Raw genomic sequence first — 22,449 nt, 5'->3', positions numbered from 1 at the left:
AGGTGAGGTTTTGAGGGGCATGGTAGTCTTTGTTAGTTGTTGATGTTAGGGTCATTAATGAAGTCTGTTCTTGCCTGCTTTTTAAAGCTGAGCAGATCTCTAATATATCCCATGCCATTAAATATGCTTTAATAACATCTTTTTTAAAGTATCATATAATTTACCACTGCATAACTATAACAACTTAATTTGCATTTGATACTGGGCACCTTGTTTTCAGTTACTGCCCTTTTAATTGTGTATAAGTAATTGCTACAGTGAACATTCCTATAGATAGATTTTTGCACATATACATGTTCATTTCCTAAGGTTGTATAAAATGTATAATCCCTGTAGTAGTATATGAGAATGCCTATTTCTTTTTCACTTCCTCACCAATACACTATATCATGGGGTTTTTTTTGTTTTTTTTTTGTTTTGTTTTGTTTTTCTGAGACAGAGTCTCACTTTGTTGCCCAGGCTAGAGTGAGTGCCGTGGCATCAGCCTGGCTCGAAGCAACCTCAAACTCCAGGGCTCAGCGATCCTCCTGCCTCAGCCTCCCGAGTAGCTGAGACTACAGGCATGCGCCACCAGGCCCGGCTAATTTTTTGTATATATATTTTTAGTTGGTCAATTAATTTCTTTCTATTTTTGGTAGAGACAGGGTCTCGCTCAGGCTGGTTTCGAACTCCTGACCTTGAGCGATCCGCCCGCCTCGGCCTCCCAAAGTGCTAGGATTACAGGCGTGAGCCACCGCGCCCGGCCTATATCATGGTTTTTAAAAAATATGCTAGTTGCAAAGGTGAAAAATGGTCTCCTTTGATTTTTTTTTTTTTTTTTTTTTTTGAGACAGAGTCTCACTTTGTTGCCAGGCTAGAGTGAGTGCCTTGGCGTTCTAGCTCACAGCAACCTCAAACTCCTGAGCTCAAGCAATCCTCCTGCCTCAGCCTTACGAGTAGCTGGGACTACAGGCATGCGCCACCATGCCCGGCTAATTTTTTCTATATTATATTAGTTGGCCAATTAATTTCTATTTAGAGTAGAGACGGGGGTCTCGCTCTTGCTCAGGCTGGTTTCGAACTCCTGACCTTGAGCAATCCGCCTGCCTCAGCCTCCCAGAGTGCTAAGATTACAGGCCTGAGCCACCTTGCCCAGCCTCCTTTGATATTTTAGTTTGTATTTCTTTGATTGTCAATGAGATAGAAAAGATGAGAATATTTGTTGCGTCTTTTTTTTTTTTTTTTTTTGAGACAGAGTCTCACTTTGTTGCGCAGGCTAGAGTGAGTGCCGTGGCGTCAGCCTAGCTCACAGCAACCTCAAACTCCTGGGCTCAAGCGATCCTTCTGTCTCAGCCTCCCAAGTAGCTGGGACTACAGGCATGAGCCACCATGCCCGGCTAATTTTTTCTATATATATTAGTTGGCCAATTAGTTTCTTTCTATTTATAGTAGAGAACGTCTTATTTTTGAGTTCTTTTTTCCACTGATTTTTATTTTGTTATTTTTATTTTTTTTATTTTATCATATTATGGGGGTACAAGTGTTAAGGTTATGTATTTTGCCCATCCTCCCGCCTCCACTGATTTTTAATCTATCATAGCTTACAGATATTTTCCCCAGTTTGAGCCATAAGTGATTAATTCTTATGTAGCTCAAATAGCTTTTTCTTCATGGTTTATTCTCCAGTTGTATTTCACAATATGAAGGTGAATATATTTTCTTATAGTTCATAATTCATTTATACATTTTATTTATTTTTAAATATAAATCTTTCCCATTGCTGATCTCTTTTTGTGTGGTATGTAATTAATTTTCTAAATGTCGAATACATTCAGGGTTTGGAAGTTGTAGTAAGGGTACTCACGGTGATCTCAGCAGTAGGAATTTCACAATCTTTTCTCCAGTGCTCTGTTTTTTTTTTCTTTTTTTTGAGACAGAGTCTCACTGTGTTGCCCAGGCTAGAGTGAGTGCCGTGGCGTCAGCCTAGCTCACAGCAACCTCCAACTCCTGGGCTCAAGCGATCCTCCTGCCTCAGCCTCCCAAGTAGCTGGGAGTACAAGCACACGCCACCATGCTCGGCTAATTTTTTGTATATATTTTTGGTTTGCCAATTAATTTCTTTCAGGGGTCTCTTTCTCAGGCTGGTTTCGAACTCCTGACCTTGAGTGATCTGCCCGCCATGGCCTCCACGAGTGCTAGGATTACAGGCGTGAATCCATATGGTGTTTGCTATTGTTGTGTGAAAGCAGCTATAGACAATACAGAAATGAATGAGTGTGGCTTGCTTATGGCCCTCATGGCCTCACTTCTGCATTATGTTGGCTTTCTGTGTATCCTTTCAGCTTCAATTCCTTTTGCTTACTGTGATTACTTTTTTTTGAGACTGAGTCTCACTTTGTTGTCCAGGCTAGAGTGAGTGCCGTGGCGTCAGCCTAGCTCACAGCAACCTCAAACTCCTGGACTCAAGCGATTCTCCTGCCTCAGTCTCCCGAGTAGCTGGGACTACAGGCATGCGTCACCATGTCCGGCTAGTTTTTTCTATATATATTAGTTGGCCAATTAATTTCTTTCTATTTATAGTAGAGATGGGGTCTCGCTCTTGCTCAGGCTGGTTTCAAACTCCTGACCTCGAGCAATCCACCACCCTCAGCCTCCCAGAGTGCTAGGATTACAGGTGTGAGCCACCGTGCCTGGCCTTAGTTGACCAATTAATTTCTTTCTATTTATAGTAGAGAGGAAGTCTTGCTCTTGCTCAGGCTGGTTTCGAACTCCTGACCTCGAGCAATCTGTCCGCCTCAGCCTCCCAGAGTGCTAGGATTACAGGCATGAGCCACCGCACCTGGCCTTGATTAGTGTGATTACTTTTGATAGTACAATTCCAATTCCTGAGAACACAAATGTATTAGACCTGTCATATCCCACTTTAGTTAGATACTTGTATACCAGCAGCAGCAGTTTATAGATCTTTTGTGTTGTGCAGTTAATATGGCAGTTGCTCTCAGGCTGTGCTTCTTTTAGTCTTTTTCTTGTAGCTTCTAATATATCTGTTAACAACTGACTTCTTTGTCCTTTATTTCAGGGATTGTATTTGCAAATGATGGCAGGCAGGATCCAAATGCATAAATGCGTAAGATGGTTCTGGTATTCATTCTCTTCTTTTTTCTTGACACACTGCCTTTTGGTGGGGGGTGCGTTTCTTTTGTTTATCCATCTTTGATAGAGACTTCTCCATAGATAGAGGGGAAGTTTCTCTAAAATATAAACAAGAGTGTAAGTGGGATGGTAAAGGACAACTGACACTTTGGTTTTTGTTTTTGGTTTTTTTTTTTGGTTTTTTTTTTTTTGAGACAGAGTCTCACTTTGTTGCCCAGGCTTCAGTGAGTGTGGTGGCGTCAGCCTAGCTCACAGCAACCTCAAACTTCTGGGCTCAAGCAATCCTCCTGCCCTAGCCTCCTGAGTAGCTGGGACTACAGGCATAGGCCACCCGGCTAATTTTTTCTATATTATATTAGTTGGCCAATTAATTTCTATTTATAGTAGAGACGGGGTCTCGCTCTTGCTCAGGGTGGTTTCGAACTCCTGACCTTGAGCAATCCGCCCGCCCCGGCCTCCCAGAGTGCTAGGATTACAGGCGTGAGCCACCGCCCCCGGCCAACAACTGACACTTTTAAGCAGATGGTAGGGAGGATTTGGGATTGTGGTCATTTGGAATATAGACATTTCATCCAAAGGGGAAGGCTTTAGTGCTTGGCTCTTGCTGATTGTTGTCTAGTGGAAATGTGGCCTCAGATTGCCAGGATTTCCAGCTGTCTGCAAAGAACCTAATTGGCTTTAGTTTTTTTTTTTATTTTTATTTTTTTGAGACAGAGTCTCACTTTGTTGCGCAGGCTGCCGTGGCATCAGCCTAGCTCACAGCAACCTCAAACTCCTGGGCTCAAGCGATCCTCCTGCCTCAGCCTCCCGAGTAGCTGGGACTACAGGCCTGCGCCACCGTGCCTGGCTGATTTTTACATATATATTAGTTGCCCAATTAATATCTTTCTATTTATACTAGAGACGGGGTCTTGCTATTGTTCAGGCTGGTTTCGAACTCTTCACCTCAAGCAATGGATTGCCTCAGCCTCCCAGAGAACTAGGATTACAGGCTTTAGCCACCAAGGTTTTTTTTTTTGTACTCCCTCCCTCATGGCTTTAATTTTTTGGGGCTTCAATTTTTTTTAAATGCTTCAGGCTGACAGATTATGTTTAGAAATGCTTTTATAACCTTATAGCTTCTGCTTCCTCTTAATTTTCGCTTATTTGTAATGTTACCTTTTTCCCATGTGGTATAAAACATGGGTATATATCACTACCTGTTTAACTAGTGTTATATTTGAGATTTACAAGGCCGCAGGACAGAGAGACAGAGTCACTGAGGCTGTAATTATTAAAAGGAGTTTTATTGTCTAGCTCGAGCTAGGGTCTAAGCCCCCAGAGTGCCAGCACAGTGACCTCTTTTCTGGGCAGGGACCCTCCTTTGTGTGTTAGTCTCTTTTTATAACTTAGTTGTTTACACACTGGTCATGCATCCGCCCCACAGTGATTTTTACTTTAGCCTGCCCCTGATAGGCCCTAACCTGTTCCGGGTCCTAGCTGAGAGACTTAGGTTTCCGCTCTCTTTGTCTTTTCCCTCTGCATTCTATAATATACTCATAATGCCTTGCGGTTAGCAAACAAGCAGTAAACAGAAGCTGGAAGGTGTCTATTGTCTTTATAGCCCAGCATCTTACACTAGGCCAGGGACTTGGCAGTTTTTCTTGGACATTGTTTAAAACTGGGCCACAGTTTTGAATGCAATTGTATACATTAGAATGGAATAGCTTAGGAAACAATAGATAAGATAGAATATAGATAAGAAAATAGGAAAATACTAGCCATCATCTCCCAAAAGGTACGTACAGGAACCCCTCTGTCCTCTGTATCCATGGGTTTCATATGCACAGATTCAACCAACTGTGGAACAGAAATATTTGGAAAAAACAATAAATAACAATACAGCCATGAAAATAATGCCCCCAAAATCAATATAGTATGAAAACTATTTACATAGCATGTACATTGTATTAGGTATTATTAGTAATGTAGCAGTGACTTAAAGTGTACAGGATATGCGTAGGTTATATGCAGATACTACACCATTTTATATATGGGACTTGAACATCTGTGAATTTTGGTATCTGTACCGGTTTCTAGAACCAATCCCTGATGGGTACCGAGGGGTGACTGTATTGTTTTGTGAAATTTTTGTCCCAGCTATGTGTATGTACTTAAGTATATATATGTATGTGTCTTTGGTCTAATGTAGTCTCTTTTTTTATTTTTTATTTCATTTTTCTAAATTTTTTGAAGCCAGTGTACATTTACCATCTAATGTAATATTGTGTATAAAACAACTTTCTAAGACAATGAGTAAGGCCAGGCGAGAAACTGGAGGTGAGGCCAATCACTCTTTTTTTTCTTATTGAAAAGGCTCAGGGACATTTCCTCTTCATTGTGGGAGAAGAAGATAAGAATTTCAACAGCAAAAGAAATGCTGAGCTAGCCATAGAACAGCTGAGGAGGAATGGGAAGAACAACTGGACCTCGCTATCTTACCCTGGGTAAGTGCTGTAATCCTAGCACTCTGGGAGTCCAAGGCCGGCGGATTGCTAGAGGTCAGAAGTTCGAAGCCAGCCTGAGTGAGACCTGGTCTCTACCAAAAATAGAAAGAAATTAATTGACCAACTAAAAATATATATACAAAAAAATTAGCCGGGCATGGTGGCACATGCCTGTAGTCCCAGCTACTCGGGAGGCTGAGGCAGGAGGATTGCTTGAGCCCAGGAGTTTGAGGTTGCTGTGAGCTAGGCTGACGCCACGGCACTCACTCTAGCCTGGGCAACAAAGTGAGACACTGTTTCAAAAAAAAATTTTTAGGAGACGGGGTCTCGCTCTTGCTCAGGCTGGTCTCCAACTCCTGACCTTGAGCAATCCTCCCGCCTCGGCAAAAAATTTATTTAAAAAAAATTAAAAAAAAAAAAATTTTAAAAAGACAATGAGTATGCCATTGTGAGCAAACCTGGTATCCTCTGGGCTAGATTATTCCTGTAGAATGGTCACCTTTGGCCAACACAGTTTTTCTTTAAAAGCAGGTGAATATTTAAAAATTAAAAGATATTACATAGAAGTCTAGATTTTTACTATCTCCTGAAATATCAGAAGATGGAGTCTAAATTCCCATTGAAGCAAAGTAATAATAGGCTCATTTTAAATGGTTTTCTGTTCTCTAGTTTACGGCATTGTATAGTAACTAGGCTATTTTACTGTTTTTTGTTTGTTTTTTGAAACAGAGTCTCAATCTGTCACCCTGATAAGAGTGCCATGGCATCAGCCTAGCTCACAGCATCCCCAGACTCCTTGGCTGAAGATCCTTCTGCCTTAGCCTCCCGAGTAGCTGGGACTACAGGCTTGTGCCACCATACCCAGCTAATTTCTATTTTATATATATTTTTTTAGTTGTCCAGCTGATTTCTTTCTACACTTTTTTTTTTTGAGACTGAGTCTTACTGTGTTGCTCAGGCTAGAGTGCCATGGCATCAGCCTAGCTCACAGCAACCTCAAACTCCTGGGCTCAAGCGATCCTCCTGCCTCAGCCTCCCGAATAGCTGGGACTACAGGCATGCGCCACCATGCCCAGCTAACTTTTTCCATATGTTTTTAGTTGGCCAATTAATTTCTTCCTATTTTTATAGTAGAGACAGGGTCTGGCTCTTGCTCAGGCTGGTCTCAAACTCCTGAGCTCAAAGGATCCTCCCGCCTGGGCCTCCTAGAGTGCTAGGATTCTGGGTGTGGTGGCCAAACCCTGCCATTTTATTGTTTTATATTACCTAACCACTTAAGGCATTTTAAGTGCATAGCTTGCATTCTTTTATGTTTGAAATTGGGTGTGGTAGCCCCAAACCTTGCCTCTGGTGAGCTTAAGTAAGGTCTGGTTCTCAGAAATTCAAAGGCAAAGGCAGATAAGGATTATTAGTATTCCATTTTGCTGTATGCTTAACATTCTCAGTGTTCTCTATTGGAAACTCATAACCAATTTTAAATATGCCACATATTATTGTGTGATTTGTCCTTACTGTCCAACCCTGTTCTTGCTGCCACTGAAAGACAATCATGTTTGGGGTTGGTTTGTTTTCAGCAATAGAAACTTAGGCTAAATCTAGTAAGGGAAGGGGGTTATTTATGATGTTACACAGGTAGCAGTTAGGCGATTTGAGATTTCGTAAGAATCCAATTGTAGAAGTTGGTTGGCCAGTCTTCTCCAGGATAATAAGGAATTTTAGAAAGCTTTAAGAACCTCATCAGTTCTCTGCCTGAAAAAGCCTCTCTTTTTTTTTTTTTTCTTTTTTGAAACAAAGTCTCCCTTTGTTGCCCAGGCTAGAGTGAGTGCCGTGGCGTCAGCCTAGCTCACAGCAACCTCAGTCTCCTGGGCTCAAGCAATCCTCCTGCCTCAGCCTCCCGAGTAGCTGGGACTACAGGCATGCACCACCATGCCCGGCTAAGTTATTTGTTCTATATATATTAGTTGGCCAATTAATTTCTTTCTATTTACAGTAGAGACGGGTCACACTCTTGCTCAGGCTGGTTTCGAACTCCTGACCTTAAGCAATCCGCCCGTCTTGGCCTTCCAGAGTGCTAGGATTATAGGCATGAGCCACCATGCCTGGCCTGAAAAAGCCTCTCTTATTTGCATCTAAATTTGTCAGTTTTGCAGTAAGCAGTAACTGGTATTAGACCCAATTTTTCTACTACATTTGTAATTTGACACAGCATTGAAATCTTATGCCAATGTTCCTATTCTGTTTGAACTTTGTTTTCCTAACAATATTCTGAATTACTGAGCTGTTTGGTATCACTTTACGTCAAAGTTCTCATTATTATGCACCAAAGTACTAATTTGTATTTGTAGTGAGTCTGGTGGTATATTTAGTCTGCTACATTGCAGGATATCTTATCTCCCTCACTGTTTTGCATTAAATGTCAGTAGTGACACCAATTATTGTGACAACTAAGAATGTCCCTTCAAATTTTCACAGCATGGTCAGTGGATTGTACTGTCTGGATAAAAATCATTGTTCTAAAGCTCTGCTATTGACAGTGTTTCCATTTTTTTAAAAGTCTTTATTCTATTTTCCTTTCCCATTTGTTCATACTTACAATATCTGTTTCGAGACTATTTGAGCTCATGCATCCCTCATACCTTTTTTTTAATTTTGGGAAACCTTTCAGCTTCAGCTTTTGTGGGTGTTTTATCTCATTCCTTATTCTGCATTTCAAATTCCTGGGATCCAGAGAATCTCATTGATTCACACAATCATTTTTTTTTTTTTTCATAGAGCTTTCACTTCAAAAAGAGCCTGAGCAAGAGTGAGACCCATTTCTACTAAAAATACAAAGAGATTAATTGGCCAACTAATACATAGAAAAAAAAATTAGCCGGGCATGGTGGCACATGCCTATAGTCCTAGCTACTCGGGAGGCTGAGGCAGGAGAATCGCTTGAGCCCAGGAGTTTGAGGTTGCTGTGAGCTAGGCTGACGCCACAACACTCACTCTAGCCTGGGCAACAAAGTGAGACTCTGTCTCAAAAAAAAAAAAAAAAGCCTGGCGCGGTGGCTCACGCCTGTAATCCTAGCTCTCTGGGAGGCCGAGGCGGGCGGATTGCTCAAGGTCAGGAGTTCAAAACCAGCCTGAGCAAGAGTGAGACCCCGTCTCTACTATAAATAGAAAGAAACTAATTGGCCAACTGATATATATATATATAAAAAAATTAGCCGGGCATGGTGGCGCATGCCTGTAGTCCCAGCTACTCGGGAGGCTGAGGCAGGAGGATCGCTTGAGCCCAGGAGTTTGAGGTTGCTGTGAGCCAGGCTGCCGCCACGGCACTCACTCTAGCCTAGGCAACAAAGTGAGACTCTGTCTCAAAAAAAAAAGTAGTGCTTTCACTTCAGGTCCGATCATAATATTATTGCTTACCCCATGGTTATCTTTGCTTTTGTGCATATGAAACTATTTTTTGTGGCTATGTATTGAATAGGAATTTTATACAATTCAGTTTTCCTTAGAAAGCGCTGTGAAGGTATCTGTGGCAGACCCCATAAATGATGTCACAGGTATATTGTACTCTATAGCTGCCAGGTGACTAAATATGTCTTTTTTTTTTTTTTTTTTTAATTTTTATTTTTGGGGGGTGTGGCTTCCGGTAAGGACGTGCTAGACAAATTCTAAAACAACTGTTTTTTGTTTTGTTTTGTTTTTTGAGGCAGAGTCTCGTTTTGTTGCCCAGGCTAGAGTGAGTGCCGTGGCGTCAGCCTAGCTTACAGCAACCTCAAACTCCTGGGCTCAAGCGATCCTCCTGCCTCAGCCTCCCGAGTAGTTGGGACTACAGGCATGTGCCACCATGCCCGGCTCATTTTTTCTATATATTTTTAGTTGGCCAATTGATTTCTTTCTACTTATAGTGGAGACGGGGTCTTGCTCTTGTTTGCTCAGGCTGGTTTCGAACTCCTGACCTCGAGCAATACGCCTGCTTCTGCCTTCCAGAGTGCTAGCATTACAAGCGTGAGCCACCGGGCCTGGCCTAAATATTTCTTAATATTTCTGTATTATTCAAATTTAACATTATTTAGTCAATTTATTTTTTTATTGTTTATTTCTTTTTGAGACAGAGTTTCACTCTGGTTCCCAGGCTAGAGTGCTCTGGCATCAGCCTAGCTCACAGCAACCTCAAACTCCTGGGCTCAAGCAATCCTCCTGCCTCAGCCTCCCAAGTAGCTGGGACTACAGACATGCGTCACCATGCCCGGCTAATTTTTTCTATATATTTTTAGTTGACTAATTAATTTCTTTCTGTTTTTGCTAGAGGTGGGATCTCGTTCTTGCTCAGGCTGGTTTCGAACTCCTGACCTTGACTGATCCGCCTGCCTCCCAGAGTGCTAGGATTACAGGCGTGAGCCACCAGGCCAGCCTATTTACTCAATATTTTTAACCTAAAGTACCTTAACATGTTACAACTTTCATGTATAGAATCCCTAAAATATTCACCTCTGCCACTCTAGATAGTGACAAAAATTGCTTTCTAGCTCTTGTGTCTCAAAATGGTAGGATGGGGTAACTTCAAAAGCTGCATGACCCAGGCGGGGCAGGGTGGCTCATGCCTGTAATCCTAGTTCTCTGGGAGGCCGAGGCAGGCAGATTGCTCGAGGTCTGGAGTTCAGAACCAACCTGAGCAAGAGCGAGACCCCATCTCTACTATAAAATAGAACGAAATTAATTGGCTAACTAATATATATAGAAAAAAATAGCCAGGCATTGTGGCACATGCCCTGTAGTCCCAGCTACTCAGGAGGCTGAGGCAGCAGGATTGCTTGAGCCCAGGAGTTTGAGGTTGCTGTGAGCTAGGCTGACGCCACGGCACTCACTCTAGCCTGGGCAACAAAGTGAGACTCTGTCTCAAAAAAAAAAAAAAAAATGCATGACCCAAATTCAGAGAAACAGAAAGTAGAATGTTCATTGCCAGGGGTTGGGGGTAGGGAGAATGGGGGGTGGTTTAATGGGTATAGAGTTTTAGTTTTCCAAGATGAAAAAGTTCTGGAGATTGGTTGCATGACAAGATGAATATAAACTACTGAACTGTATACTTAAAAATGGATAACATGGTAAAATGAGCAGGAATATTCCATTAAGCAGGCAGTTTGCAGTCATCAGAGTATCTTTTTTTTTTTTTTTTTTTTTTTTGAGACAGAGTCTCACTCTGTTGCCCTGGCTAGAGTGCCTTGTAGTCAGCCTATCTCACAGCAACCTCAAACTCCTGGGCTCAAGTGATCCTTCTGCCTCAGCCTCCCAAGTAGCTGGGACTACAGGCGTGCACCATCGTGCCTGGCTAATTTTTTGTATATATTTTTAGTTGTCGGGCTACTTTCTTTCTATTTTTAGTAGAGACTGGGTCTGGCTCTTGCTCAGGCTGGTCTTGAACTCCTGACCTCCAGCGATTCCCCTGCTTGGGCCTTCCAGAGTGCTAGGATTCCAGGGGTTAGCCACCACGCCTGCCAGAACATCCTTGGAGGTATTTAAATACAGCATCTTCAGAGAAAAAACAAAAAGGGTAAATGACCACATCCATCTTTCCTCCAGCCTTCCAATTCTGTATATCAGGGTTCAGCAGACCTGGCTATGAGCCAGATCTAGCCAACTGCTTGTTTTTGTACAGTCTGTGAACAAAGAATGGTGTTTACATTTTTTAATGGCTGAATAAAACCAAAAGGAGTATAATGTTTTATGACATGTGAAAATTATAGGAAAGTCAAATTTGTGTCCATAATAAAGTTTTATTGGAACACAGCCATGCTCATTCATATGTGTGTTGTGTGTGGCTGCTTTTATGCAACGGTAGCAGAGTGGAGTAATTGGGACAGAGGCCATATAGCCTGCAAAGCCTAAGATATTTCCTACGTGGCCATTAACAAAAATTTGAAGTGGATCTACTACCACAGCTGCCTGGTCCCTCACAACATCATCCTTGGTAGTTTTTTTAATTTAATTTTATTTTTTGAGACAGTGTCTCGCTTTGTTGCCCAGGCTAGAATGAGTGCCGTGGCATCAGCCTAGCTCACAGCAACCTCAAACTCCTGGGCTCAAGCAATCCTCCTGCCTCAGCCTCCCGAGTAGCTGGGACTACAGGCATGCGCCACCATGCCCAGCTATTTTTTTCTATATATATTAGTTGGCCAATTAATTTCTTTTCTATTTATAGTAGAGACGGGTCTCGCTCTTGCTCAGGCTGGTTTCGAACTCCTGACCTCGAGCAATCCACCCGCCTCAGCCTCCCAGAGAGCTAGGATTACAGGCGTGAGCCACCGCGCCCGGCCTTTCTTTTCTCTTTATAGTAGAGATGGGGTCTGGCTCTTGCTCAGGCTGGTTTCGAACTCCTGATCTCAAGCAATCCACTGGCCTCGGCATCCCAGAGTGCTAGGATTACAGGGGCAAGCCACCATGCCAAGCCCAGCCTTGGTAGTTTTAAATGCCTAATTAGCAGACTTGTCATTGGCAAATAGGGGCTATTATCATTCTCTTCTCTTCCCTCAGGGGGATTCTCATTTCCTTAACTTCCTACTGTGACACTTTAACCATATCCGGAAAACCTATATTCTTGGTGAGCTTCAGCTGTGGTTGAAATCTTGTTAGCAATTTCTGGTATTTTAGGCTGTTATATTTTTAAGAAATGGACTTCCCTTGGGCTAGTCAAGCAATTTGGAACAGCCAGGGCTAGGCTTGGCCAGCCTGTTAGGTACACAAGGATTTCATGAGAGTCCAAGTAAGGAAACTTTTGTATTTGAATAAAGACATTTAAAATTTAAAGAAAATAGGCCAGGAGTGGTGCTTCCCACCTGTAATCCTAGCATTATGGGAGGCCAAGTGAGGATCGCTCAAGGGCAGGAGTTTGAAGCCAGCCTGAGCAAGAGCGGGACTCCGTCTCCACTAAAAAAAAAAGAAAAAAAGAAAAAAAAGAAAGAAATTAATTGGCCAACTAAAAATACATAAAAAAAATTAGCCGGGCTTGGTGGCACATGCCTGTAGTCCCAGCTACTTGGGAGGCTGAGGCAGGAGGATTGCTTGAGCCCAGGAGTTTGAGGTTGCTGTGAGCTAGGCTGATGCCACGGCATTCTAGCCCGGGCAACAGAGTGGGACTCTGACTCAAAAAAAAAATATATATATATATATATATATATATATATATATGTTTTTTTCTTTTAGCTGTTTTTAATGTAGGTCAGTGTTTTGTGTAAAATTGATGTCCACTACCTGAACATCTGCTCTCCTTCCTTTATTCCTTCCTATTCCCTCCATATTCTCTGAGATCCTTCAGTCAATTTCTTTAGGGAAGAATAATTTGAAATCTGTATCTATCACTTAGGGTCACAGAGAATAATTTTCATTTCCCCCCAGTATAATGTTAAAAAATTATAAAAGGCTAGAGATACTCATTTTCAAAAATTAAAAAAAAGCATGGCATAGTTAATAAAGTCATATGCAGAACCACTCAGATTATTTCTATATTTCTTTCTAGTGCGTGTGTATGTTGGTAATGTTTTTAGGTGGCTGTTAACGAGAACATTTTCCTGTCATTACATGTGAATGTACTTTTTTTTTCTTTTTTTTTTTTTGAGACAGAGTCTCGCTTTGTTGCCCAGGCTAGAGTGAGTGCCTTGGCGTCAGCCTAGCTCACAGCAATCTCAAACTCCTGGGCTCAAGCGATCCTCCTGCCTCAGCCTCCCGAGTAGCTGGGACTACAGGCATGCGCCACCATGCCCGGCTAATTTTTTATATATATATCAGTTGGCCAATTAATTTCTTTCTATTTATAGTAGAGACGGGGTCTCGCTCTTGCTCAGGCTGGTTTCCAACTCCTGACCTTGAGCAATCCGCCCGCCTCGGCCTCCCAAGAGCTAGGATTACAGGCGTGAGCCACAGCGCCCGGCCTGAATGTACTTTTATTTGGAGCATGATTGTTTTAGAATATTTACTTTTTATTTTGTGATTGCAACGTCAGGATCATTTTTAGTTTTTCATAAAATTTGAACATAATGCAATTAACATACTTATGGGAACATTTTTGTGTGCATTTTTCTCTGACAATTTATTTTCTTTTTTCTTTAATGTGGGGAGAAGGTGGTGGGGACAGGCTCTTGCTCTGTTTCCCGGGCTAGAGTGCAGTGGCATCATCATAGCTCTCTACAGCCTCCACTCCTGGGTTCAACTAATCCTTCTTCCTCAGCCTCCCTATTAGCTGGGAGTACAGATGCATGCCACCATGCCAGATAATTTTTTAAATTTTTTGTAGAGATGGGGGTCTTGCTATGTTGCCCAGGCTGGTCTTGAACTTCTGGTCTCAAGCAGTCCTCCTGCCTTGGCCTTCCAAAGTGCTAGGATTATAAGAGTGAGCCACTGCACCTGGCCTGACAATTTATTTTATTATAAACTGAACTTGGAAGACCTGATTTTTTTTTTTTTTTTTTTTGCCTGTTTTGCATCTCTGGCTCAGCTGACGGGAACACAATCAAGTTTAATCAGACCCACGTTTAAGAAGCAGATGTGGATTATACGTCCATACATATCTTCATACTTAGTTCTTCCGCCCCTCGACACACGTCAGCCTCCTGTGCCCTGCTGTCATCCACACCCACCATTCTTTGCCTTCTGGTTTAGCCCTGTGCTAGGGCAAGGCTCTGTTCATTTCTCTTTCACTAGATGATTTTAATGACTTCTAATGGCTGCCAGATTATTCTACCCTTTTAATCTGTTTTCTAGCACATTTCTACCAAATACAACTATATTCTTTCTTATGTTTTTTGTTTGTTTGTTTGTTGAAAAAGTCTCACTCTGTGGCCTGGGCTAGAGTGCCTTGGTGTCAGCCTAGCTCACAGCAACCTCAAACTCCTGGGCTCAAGCAATCCTCCTGCCTCAGCCTCCTGAGTAGCTGGGACTACAGGCATGCGCCACCATGCCCCAGCTAAATTTTTCTATATATTTTTAGTGGTCCAGCTACTTTCTTTCTATTTTTAGTAGAGACGGGATCTTGTTCTTCCTCAGGCTGCTCTGGAATTCCTGAGCTCAGTCTACCTGCCTGGGCCTCCCAGAGTGCTAGTGTTACAGCATCACCATGCCTAGCATGCATTCTTTCTTATGTAAATACCTCTTAATCATCTCTTAACCAGTTTGTTCTATTCCAGACAGCAGTCCCTTTTATAGAGTATTTTTTATAATAGTCTTTTTTTAAAAAATTATTTTTCATCTTTTTCTCTATAAACATATTTAACCCAATTGGTTTTTTTTGTTTTTTTGGTTTTTTTTGAGACAGAGTCTCACTTTGTTGCCCAGGCTAGAATGAGTGCCGTGGCATCAGCCTGGCTCACAGCAATCTCCGGGGCTCAGCAATCCTACTGCCTCAGCCTCCCGAGTAGCTGGGACTACAGGCATATGCCACCATGCCCGGCTAATTTTTTGTATATATATTTTTAGTTGGTCAATTAATTTATTTCTATTTTTGGTAGAGACGGGGTCTCGCTCAGGCTGGGGTCTCGCTCAGGCTGGTTTCGAACTCCTGACCTTGAGCAATCCGCACGCCTCGGCCTCCCAAAGTGCTAGGATTACAGGCGTGAGCCACCACGCCCGGCCAATAGTCTTTTGATAACAGTTATTAATATTGACTAATCACACATTAAGTGTTAACCATTGTTTTATGTGTGCATTAACTTCATTTTTTGTTTGTTTGTTTATTTGTTTTGAGACAGTCTCACTCTGTCACCTTGACTAGAGTGCTATGGCATCATCATAGCTCACAGCAGCCTCAAACTCCAGGGCTCAAGAAATCCTCTGCCTGAGCCTCCCAAGTAGCTTGGACTACAGGCGTGTACCACCATGCCTGGCTAATTTTTTATATTTTTAGTAGAGACGGAGTCTCACTCTTGCTCAGGTTGGTCTGGAATTCTTGACCTCAAGTGATCCTCCCGCCTCGCCCTCCCAGACTGCTAGGATTACAGGTGTGAGCCACCGCGCCCAGCCTTAACTCAGTTTTTAGGCTTAGGAAGTAAATTCTAGTATCCCTTATTTTTTCAGATGGTGGAGTAAATGAGGTCAGTTATAGTCAATAACATTGCCCTCAAATGTTACAGAGTGAAGATGTTCATTATCTTTATCAAATGCTAATTTTACCTCCAACCTTCTGTTGGAGGTAAAAATGAAGTATTTTTTAATTTCCAGTGGTGACTCCTCCTAGGAAAATCAGCAAAGGAGATACAGTTAGAAAAGTTAATAGCCTGGGTACTTTAGGGGTAACTGCAGTGATCTCTAGTGGGACATCTGGATGTGACCATTGCCTCCACATCTGTTTTATAAATCTGACAGGAGCAATGAACCCATTCAGAAATGCCATTTCTGCTGGCGTTGTAGTGTGTACCTGTAGTCCAGGCCACTTGAGAGGCGGAGGCAGGAGGATCACTGGAACCCAGGAGTTCTGGGCTGTAGTGCACTGCGCTGATTGGGATTGTATACTAAGTTCAACTTCAATATGGTGACCTTCTGGGAGCAGGGGACTACCAGGCTGCCTAAGGAGGGGTGAACTGTCCCAGGTCAAAAACAGAGCAGGCTGGGCGGGGTGGCTCACGCCTGTAATCCTAACACTCTGGGAGGCCTAGGCGGGAGGATCACTCAAGGTCAGGAGTTGGAAACCAGCCTGAGCAAAAGCAAGACCCTGTCTCTACTAAAAATAGAAAGAAATTAATTGACCAACTAAGAAAACTTAATAATATAGCTTTACTAAGCCGGGCATGGTGGCTCACCCTGTAATCCTAGCACTCTAGGAGGTGGAGGCGGGTGGATTGCTCAAGGTCAAGAGTTCGAAACCAGCCAGAGCAAGAGTGAGACCCCGTCTCTACTATAAATAGAAAGAAATCAATTGGCCAACTAATATATATATAGAAAAAAATTAGCCGGGCATGATGGTGCATTTCTGTAGTCCCAGCTACTTGAGAGGCTGAGGCAGTAGGATTGCTTGAGCCCAGGAGTTTGAGGTTGCTGTGAGCTAGGCTGACGCCATGGCACTCACTCTAGCCTGGGCAACAAACTGAGGCTGTCTCAAAAAAAAAATATGCATATATATAGCTTTACTGTTTCAAAACTGAACACCTTATGTCTATGTTCCTATTTTTTTTTTTTGAGACAGAGTCTCGCTTTCTTGCCTAGGCTAGAGTGAGTGCCGTGGCGTCAGCCTAGCTCATAGCAACCTCAAACTCCTGGGCTCAAGCGATCCTCCTGCCTCAGCCTCCCGAGTAGCTGGGACTACAGGCACAAGCCACCATGCCCAGCTGATTTTTATATATATATATATTAGTTGGCCAATGAATTTCTTTCTATTTTTATGGTAGAGATGGGGTCTCGCTCAGGCTGGTTTTGAACTCCTGACCTTGAGCAATCCACCGGCCTCGGCCTCCCAGAGTGCTAGGATTACAGGCGTGAGCCACCGGGCCCGGCCTTATGTTCCTATTTTTTATTATCTATTCTGGGCCTTGCAGATATTCTGTTCCCTGCATCCTCTGATGAGTTAATTATTATTGGTATTAATATCATGCACATTGTACAGATAATTGTGAATTAGAGAGAAAATAATTTTAAAAACACCACAACACTTTTAAATTCCAGTTTGGATTTGAAGGCTCAATTCATGGCATTTTATAGTCCAAGAAAAGCTTTTAATTGTTTACGATATAATTAACTAACATATATCAAAGGAAGAGAAGTATAAACTTCACACATATGAAAATTTCCCAATATTTACCTAGCAAAAGTATAGACTTATAAAAGTCTTATAAAAGTATAGACCTACTAAGAGAGTGATCCAGAGATCACTCCAGCCTTGGCAACATAGTGAGACACTGCCTCTATTTTTTTTTTTTTTTTTTTTTTTTGAGACAGAGTCTTGCTTTGTTGTCCAGGCTAGAGTAAGTGCCGTGGCGTCAGCCTAGCTCACAGCAACCTCAATCTCCTGGGCTCAAGCGATCCTCCTGCCTCAGCCTCCCGAGTAGCTGGGACTACAGGCATGCGCCACCATGCCCGGTGAATTTTTTCTCTATATATTAGTTGGCCAATTAATTTCTTTCTATTTATAGTAGACACAGGGTCTTGCTCTTGTTCAGGCTGGTTTCGAACTCCTGACCTCGAGCAATCCGCCTGCCTTGGCCTCCCAGAGTGCTAGGATTACAGTGGTGAGCCACCGCGCCTGGCCGACACTGCATCTTAAAAAAGCGAAAACAAAAACAAAACTGTTTCTTCCCAAAAGTGGCTCATTTTTAGAGATATCCAAGCCTACAAATTTTCTCATTGATTCTAATTGATGTAATCATTTCACGAACTCTAATATTAACATTGTTTTTATTACATTTCGAAGACAGGTCAGCACACCAATAGAAGTTCTGAATTTGACAAGAATGGCTAGCGATTAAATTGTAGTCTCTATTTGAATCCATGTCTTATGGTGCCAGAGCCTAACCTCTTTTTTTTTTTTTTTTCTTTTTTAGACAGAGTCTCACTGTGTTGCCCGGGCTAGAGTGCCCTGGCGTCAGCCTAGCTCACAGCAACCTCCAACTCCTGGGCTCAGGCAATCCTCCTGCCTCAGCCTCCCGAGTAGCTGGGACTACAGGCATGCGCCACCATGCCCGGCTCATTTTTTCTATATATTTTTAGTTGTCCGGTTAATTTCTTCCTATTTTTAGTAGATACGGGGTCTCGCTCTTGTTCAGGCTGGTTTCGAACTCCTGACCTTCAGCAATCCTCCCACCTACCAGAATGCTAGGATTGTAGGCATGAGCCCCTGCGCCTGGCCTGAGTCCCTATTCTATAGAAGTATTAGGGCTCATAGATGATTACCGCATTAGGCTCATCAGTTTTTAGGTGTGAACACTGAGATCTGGGATTTGGTTGTGGGGTGGCCTATCTCAGCTTCACTCGGCTGGATTGAAAAGCTCAAGCAAACCTCATTAGCCTTCCCAGTACTTTTGCTTCTGGAGTTTTAGGGGGTTTAGAAGCTTGGCTTCTCATCCATGAAGATAACAAAAGGGAAATAGGGAGTAGGAATGGGATATACTGTATAGCTGGTCAACATCTCCGGTCATATAGGTGTTGATGTTATTAGGAATTCTATTTGAAAGTTTATGGGTAAGGGAGATAGCTAGGGCTTGGGCCCTGAGGGTTTGGGACAAGGGAATGAGGGGAAAGGATGGTGGATCCATCTTGAGTCTATTTCATTTATGTATGTTTGTATGAGACAGACTCTCACTCTGCTGCCGGGGCTAGAGTGCCGTGGCGTCAGCCTAGCTCACAGCAACCTCAAACTCCTGGGCTCAAGCAATCCTCCTGTCTCAGCCTCCGGAGTAGCTGGAACTACAGGCATGCGCCACCATGCCCGGCTAATTTTTTCTATATATTTTTAGTTGGCCAATTAATATCTTTATATTTTCAGTAGAGATGGGGTCTCACTCTTGCTCAGGCTGGTCTCAAACTCCTAACTTCGAGCGATCCTCCTGCCTCGGCCTCCCAGAATGCTAGGATTCCAGGTGTGAGCCACCGCGCCAGGCCTTGAATCTATTTCCAAGAAGAAAAATACTGCGTACTGCTTTGAAGAAATTGAGCATCATTCCAAGAAGTGTGATCCCAGCACCCATCTTCACATCAGCCTCAACCCTGGGCACTATTTCACTGGCAATGCATAGCCCCACTTTTACCCCCCTAATGCAGTGCTGGTTCCATGTATTTTGAGGGTCATCGATTGTTTCTGCTCTGGGTGAGTTCAAACACTGGGTGAGGGGTGACTGTATGTAGGCCACCAGCCCTCTATGAAAAGGGTGGTTTCCTGCGGTAAGGGGGTGTCGTGTTAGGCTCATGGGGAGTAACACAGGAGGTGTTTAAGGCAGCGTGGAGGGAAGGGTGCGTATTTTGTAAGAATCAGGATTTTGTTTTAGGTTTTTCTAACCCATCACATGACTCCAAAGCCAGGGTTGGCTGCAGTTCTATTACCCAGCCCTGTCTGGGAGCCACTGGTTATTAGCAATGCCTTTTTTTTTTTTTTTTTTGCAAATTAAAATCGCTTTATTTCATTATGTAAAGGGGAAACAGCAAAAAGGGAATTTCTTGCCAGTTCTGAATGATGAGGCCCTCAAATCATTCCACATGCCTTTCTTTTTTTTTTTCTTTTTTTATTTTAGCATATTATAGGGGTACAAGTGTTAAGGTTACATATGTTGCCCATCCCCCCTCCCCCCTCGAGTAAGAGCTTCAAGAGTGTCCATCGCCCAAACGTTGCACATCTTATTCGTTGTGGCTGTATACACCCATCCCCTCCTCCCCCTCGCACCCTCCCGACACCCGATAAATGTTACTCCTATATGTCCACTTAGGTGTTGATCCGTTAATACCAATTTGCTGGTGAATACATGTGGTGCTGGTTTTTCCATTCTTGAGATACTCCACTTAGTAGAATGGGTTCCAGCTCTATCCAGGAATATACAAGAGGTGCTCCATCACCATTGTTTCTTAAAGCTGAGTAGTACTCCATGGTATACCTATACCACATTTTATTAATCCACTCATGAAGTGATGGGCACTTGGGTTGTTTCCACAGCTTTGCAATTGTCAATTGTGCTGCTATAAACATTCGAATGCAGGTGTCTTTTTCATAAAGTGACTTTTGATCTTTTGGGTAGATGCCCAGTAGCGGAATTGCTCGATCAAATGGTAGATCTCCTTGTATCAGGTATCTCCATATTGCTTTCCACAGAGGTTGAACTAGTTTGCAGTCCCACCAGCAGTGTAGGAGTGTTCCTCTCTCTCCGCATCCATGCCAGCATTTGTTGTTTGGGGATTTTTTGATAAAGGCCATTCTTACTGGAGTTGTGGTTTTGATTTGCATTTCCCTGATGATGAGAGATGTTAAACATTTTTTCATGTTTGTTGGCCATTCTGTCTTCTTTTGAGAAGTTTCTGTTCATTTCCTTTACCCATTTTTGATAGGGTTGTTGGATTTTTTCTTGCTGCTTTTCCTGAGTTCTAAATAGATTGTAGTTATCAGCCCTTTATCGGATGTGTAGCTTGCAAAAATTTTCTCCCATTCTGTGGGTTGTCTGTTTGCTCTCTTGACAGTTTCTTTGGCTGTGCAGAAGCTTTTTAATTTGATCAGGTCCCATTTGTTTATTTTTGTTGCTGTTGTGATTGCATTTGGGGTCTTCTTCATAAATTCTTTGCCTAGGCCAATGTCTACAAGGGTATTTCCAACATTTTCCTCTAGAGTTCTAATAGTTTCACACCTATGGTTAAAAGTCTATTACCCAGCATGAGTTGATTTTTGTGAGATATGAAAGGTATGGGTCTTGTTTCAGTCTTCTACACGTGGCTATCCAGTTTTCCCAGCACCATTTATTGAATAAGGATTCTTTTCCCCAGTGTATGTTTTTGTCTGCTTTGTCAAAGATTAGATGGCTATATGAGGATGGTTTTATATCTGTGTTCTCTGTTCTGTTCCACTGGTCAATGTCCCTGTTCTTGTGCCAGTAAAAAGCTGTTTTAGTAACTATAGCCTTGTAGTATAGTTTGATATCTGGCATATTAATGCCTCCCATTTTGTTTTTGTTGCCTAGAATTGCTTTTGATATTCGGGGTCTTCTTTGGTTCCATACGAAGCGTAAAATTATTTTTTCTATATCTGTGAAGAATGCTGATGGGATTTTAATAGGTATTGCATTGAATCTGTAGATCAGTTTGGGTAGTATAGACATTTTGATGATGTTGAGTCTGCCGATCCACGAGCATGGTACGGATTTCCATCTGTTTACATCCTCTGCTATTTCCTTCCTCAGTGTTTCATAGTTCTCCCTGTAGAGGTCTTTTACCTCCTTGGTTAAGTATATTCCTAGGTACTTTAATTTCTTTGTTGCTATTGTGAAGGGTATTGAGTCTTTAATTTGGTTCTCACTTTTACTGTTGTTGGCATATATGGATGCCTCTGATTTGTGTGTATTGATTTTGTATCCTGAGACTTTACCAAATTCATTTATCAATTCAAGGAGTCTCTTGGTTGAATCCTTGGGGTTTTCTAGGTATAATATCATGTCATCAGCAAAGAGTGAGAGTTTGATCTTTTCTGATCCCATTTGGACATCCTTAATTCTGCTCTCTTATCTGATTGCTGTAGTGAGGGCTTCCAGCACTATGTTGAACAGAAGTAGAGACAGTGAGCAACCTTTTCTTGTTCCAGTTCTAAGTGGGAATGCTTTCAATTTTTCCCCATTCAGTATGATATTGGCTGTGGGTTTGTCACATATGGCTTGTATCATTTTTAGGTAAGCTCCGTCTATGCCTATTATGTTGAGTGTTCTTACCATAAAAGAGTGTTGAATTTTGTTAAATGCTTTTTCTGTGTCTATTAAGAGGATCATATGGTCTTTGTTTTTGCTTCTGTTTATATGGTGAATTACATTTATAGATATGCATATGTTGAACCATCCCTGCATCCCTGGGATGAAGCCCACTTGGTTGTGATGAATTATTTTCTTGACAAGCACCTGGATTTGATTGGCTAGGATTTTGTTGAGAATTTTTGCATCTATATTCATAAGGGCTATTGGTCTGTAGTTTTCTTTTTTTGTTGCATCCTTTCCTGGTTTTGGTATCAGGGTTGTGTTCGCTTCATGAAATGTGTTGGGGAGGATTCCATCCTTCTCGGTGTTGTGGAATAATTTCTGCAGGATAGGCAGCAGTTCTTCTTTGTAGGTGTGGTAAAATTCGGGTGTGAAACCATCTGGTCCCGGACTTTTCTTTTTAGGAAGTTTTTTTTTTTTTTGAGACAGAGTCT

The 22,449-nt window shown here is 42.4% G+C and overlaps 1 long non-coding RNA gene across 4 annotated transcripts in view; it reads left to right on the top strand.

The window, feature by feature from the left end:
- The window catches only part of LOC105867052 (uncharacterized), a 30,428-nt gene extending 11,073 nt beyond the window's left edge, over positions 1-19,355 (top strand). For 2 of the 4 annotated variants that reach the window (XR_001152163.3, XR_012916009.1), the window contains exons 5-6: positions 3,059-3,106; positions 5,488-8,136. This is a non-coding gene — a long non-coding RNA (uncharacterized LOC105867052). Of the gene's footprint in view, positions 1-3,058; positions 3,107-5,487; positions 8,137-19,065 lie in introns of those variants that run through there. The other 2 variants (XR_012916008.1, XR_001152164.3) reach the window with 2 other exon arrangements.
- Positions 19,356-22,449: the final 3,094 nt, after the last annotated feature.

This window comes from Microcebus murinus, chromosome X, assembly GCF_040939455.1.
Source record: "Microcebus murinus isolate Inina chromosome X, M.murinus_Inina_mat1.0, whole genome shotgun sequence".
Classification (NCBI taxonomy): domain Eukaryota; kingdom Metazoa; phylum Chordata; class Mammalia; order Primates; family Cheirogaleidae; genus Microcebus; species Microcebus murinus.
This window is presented reverse-complemented; position numbering and strand designations above follow the sequence as displayed.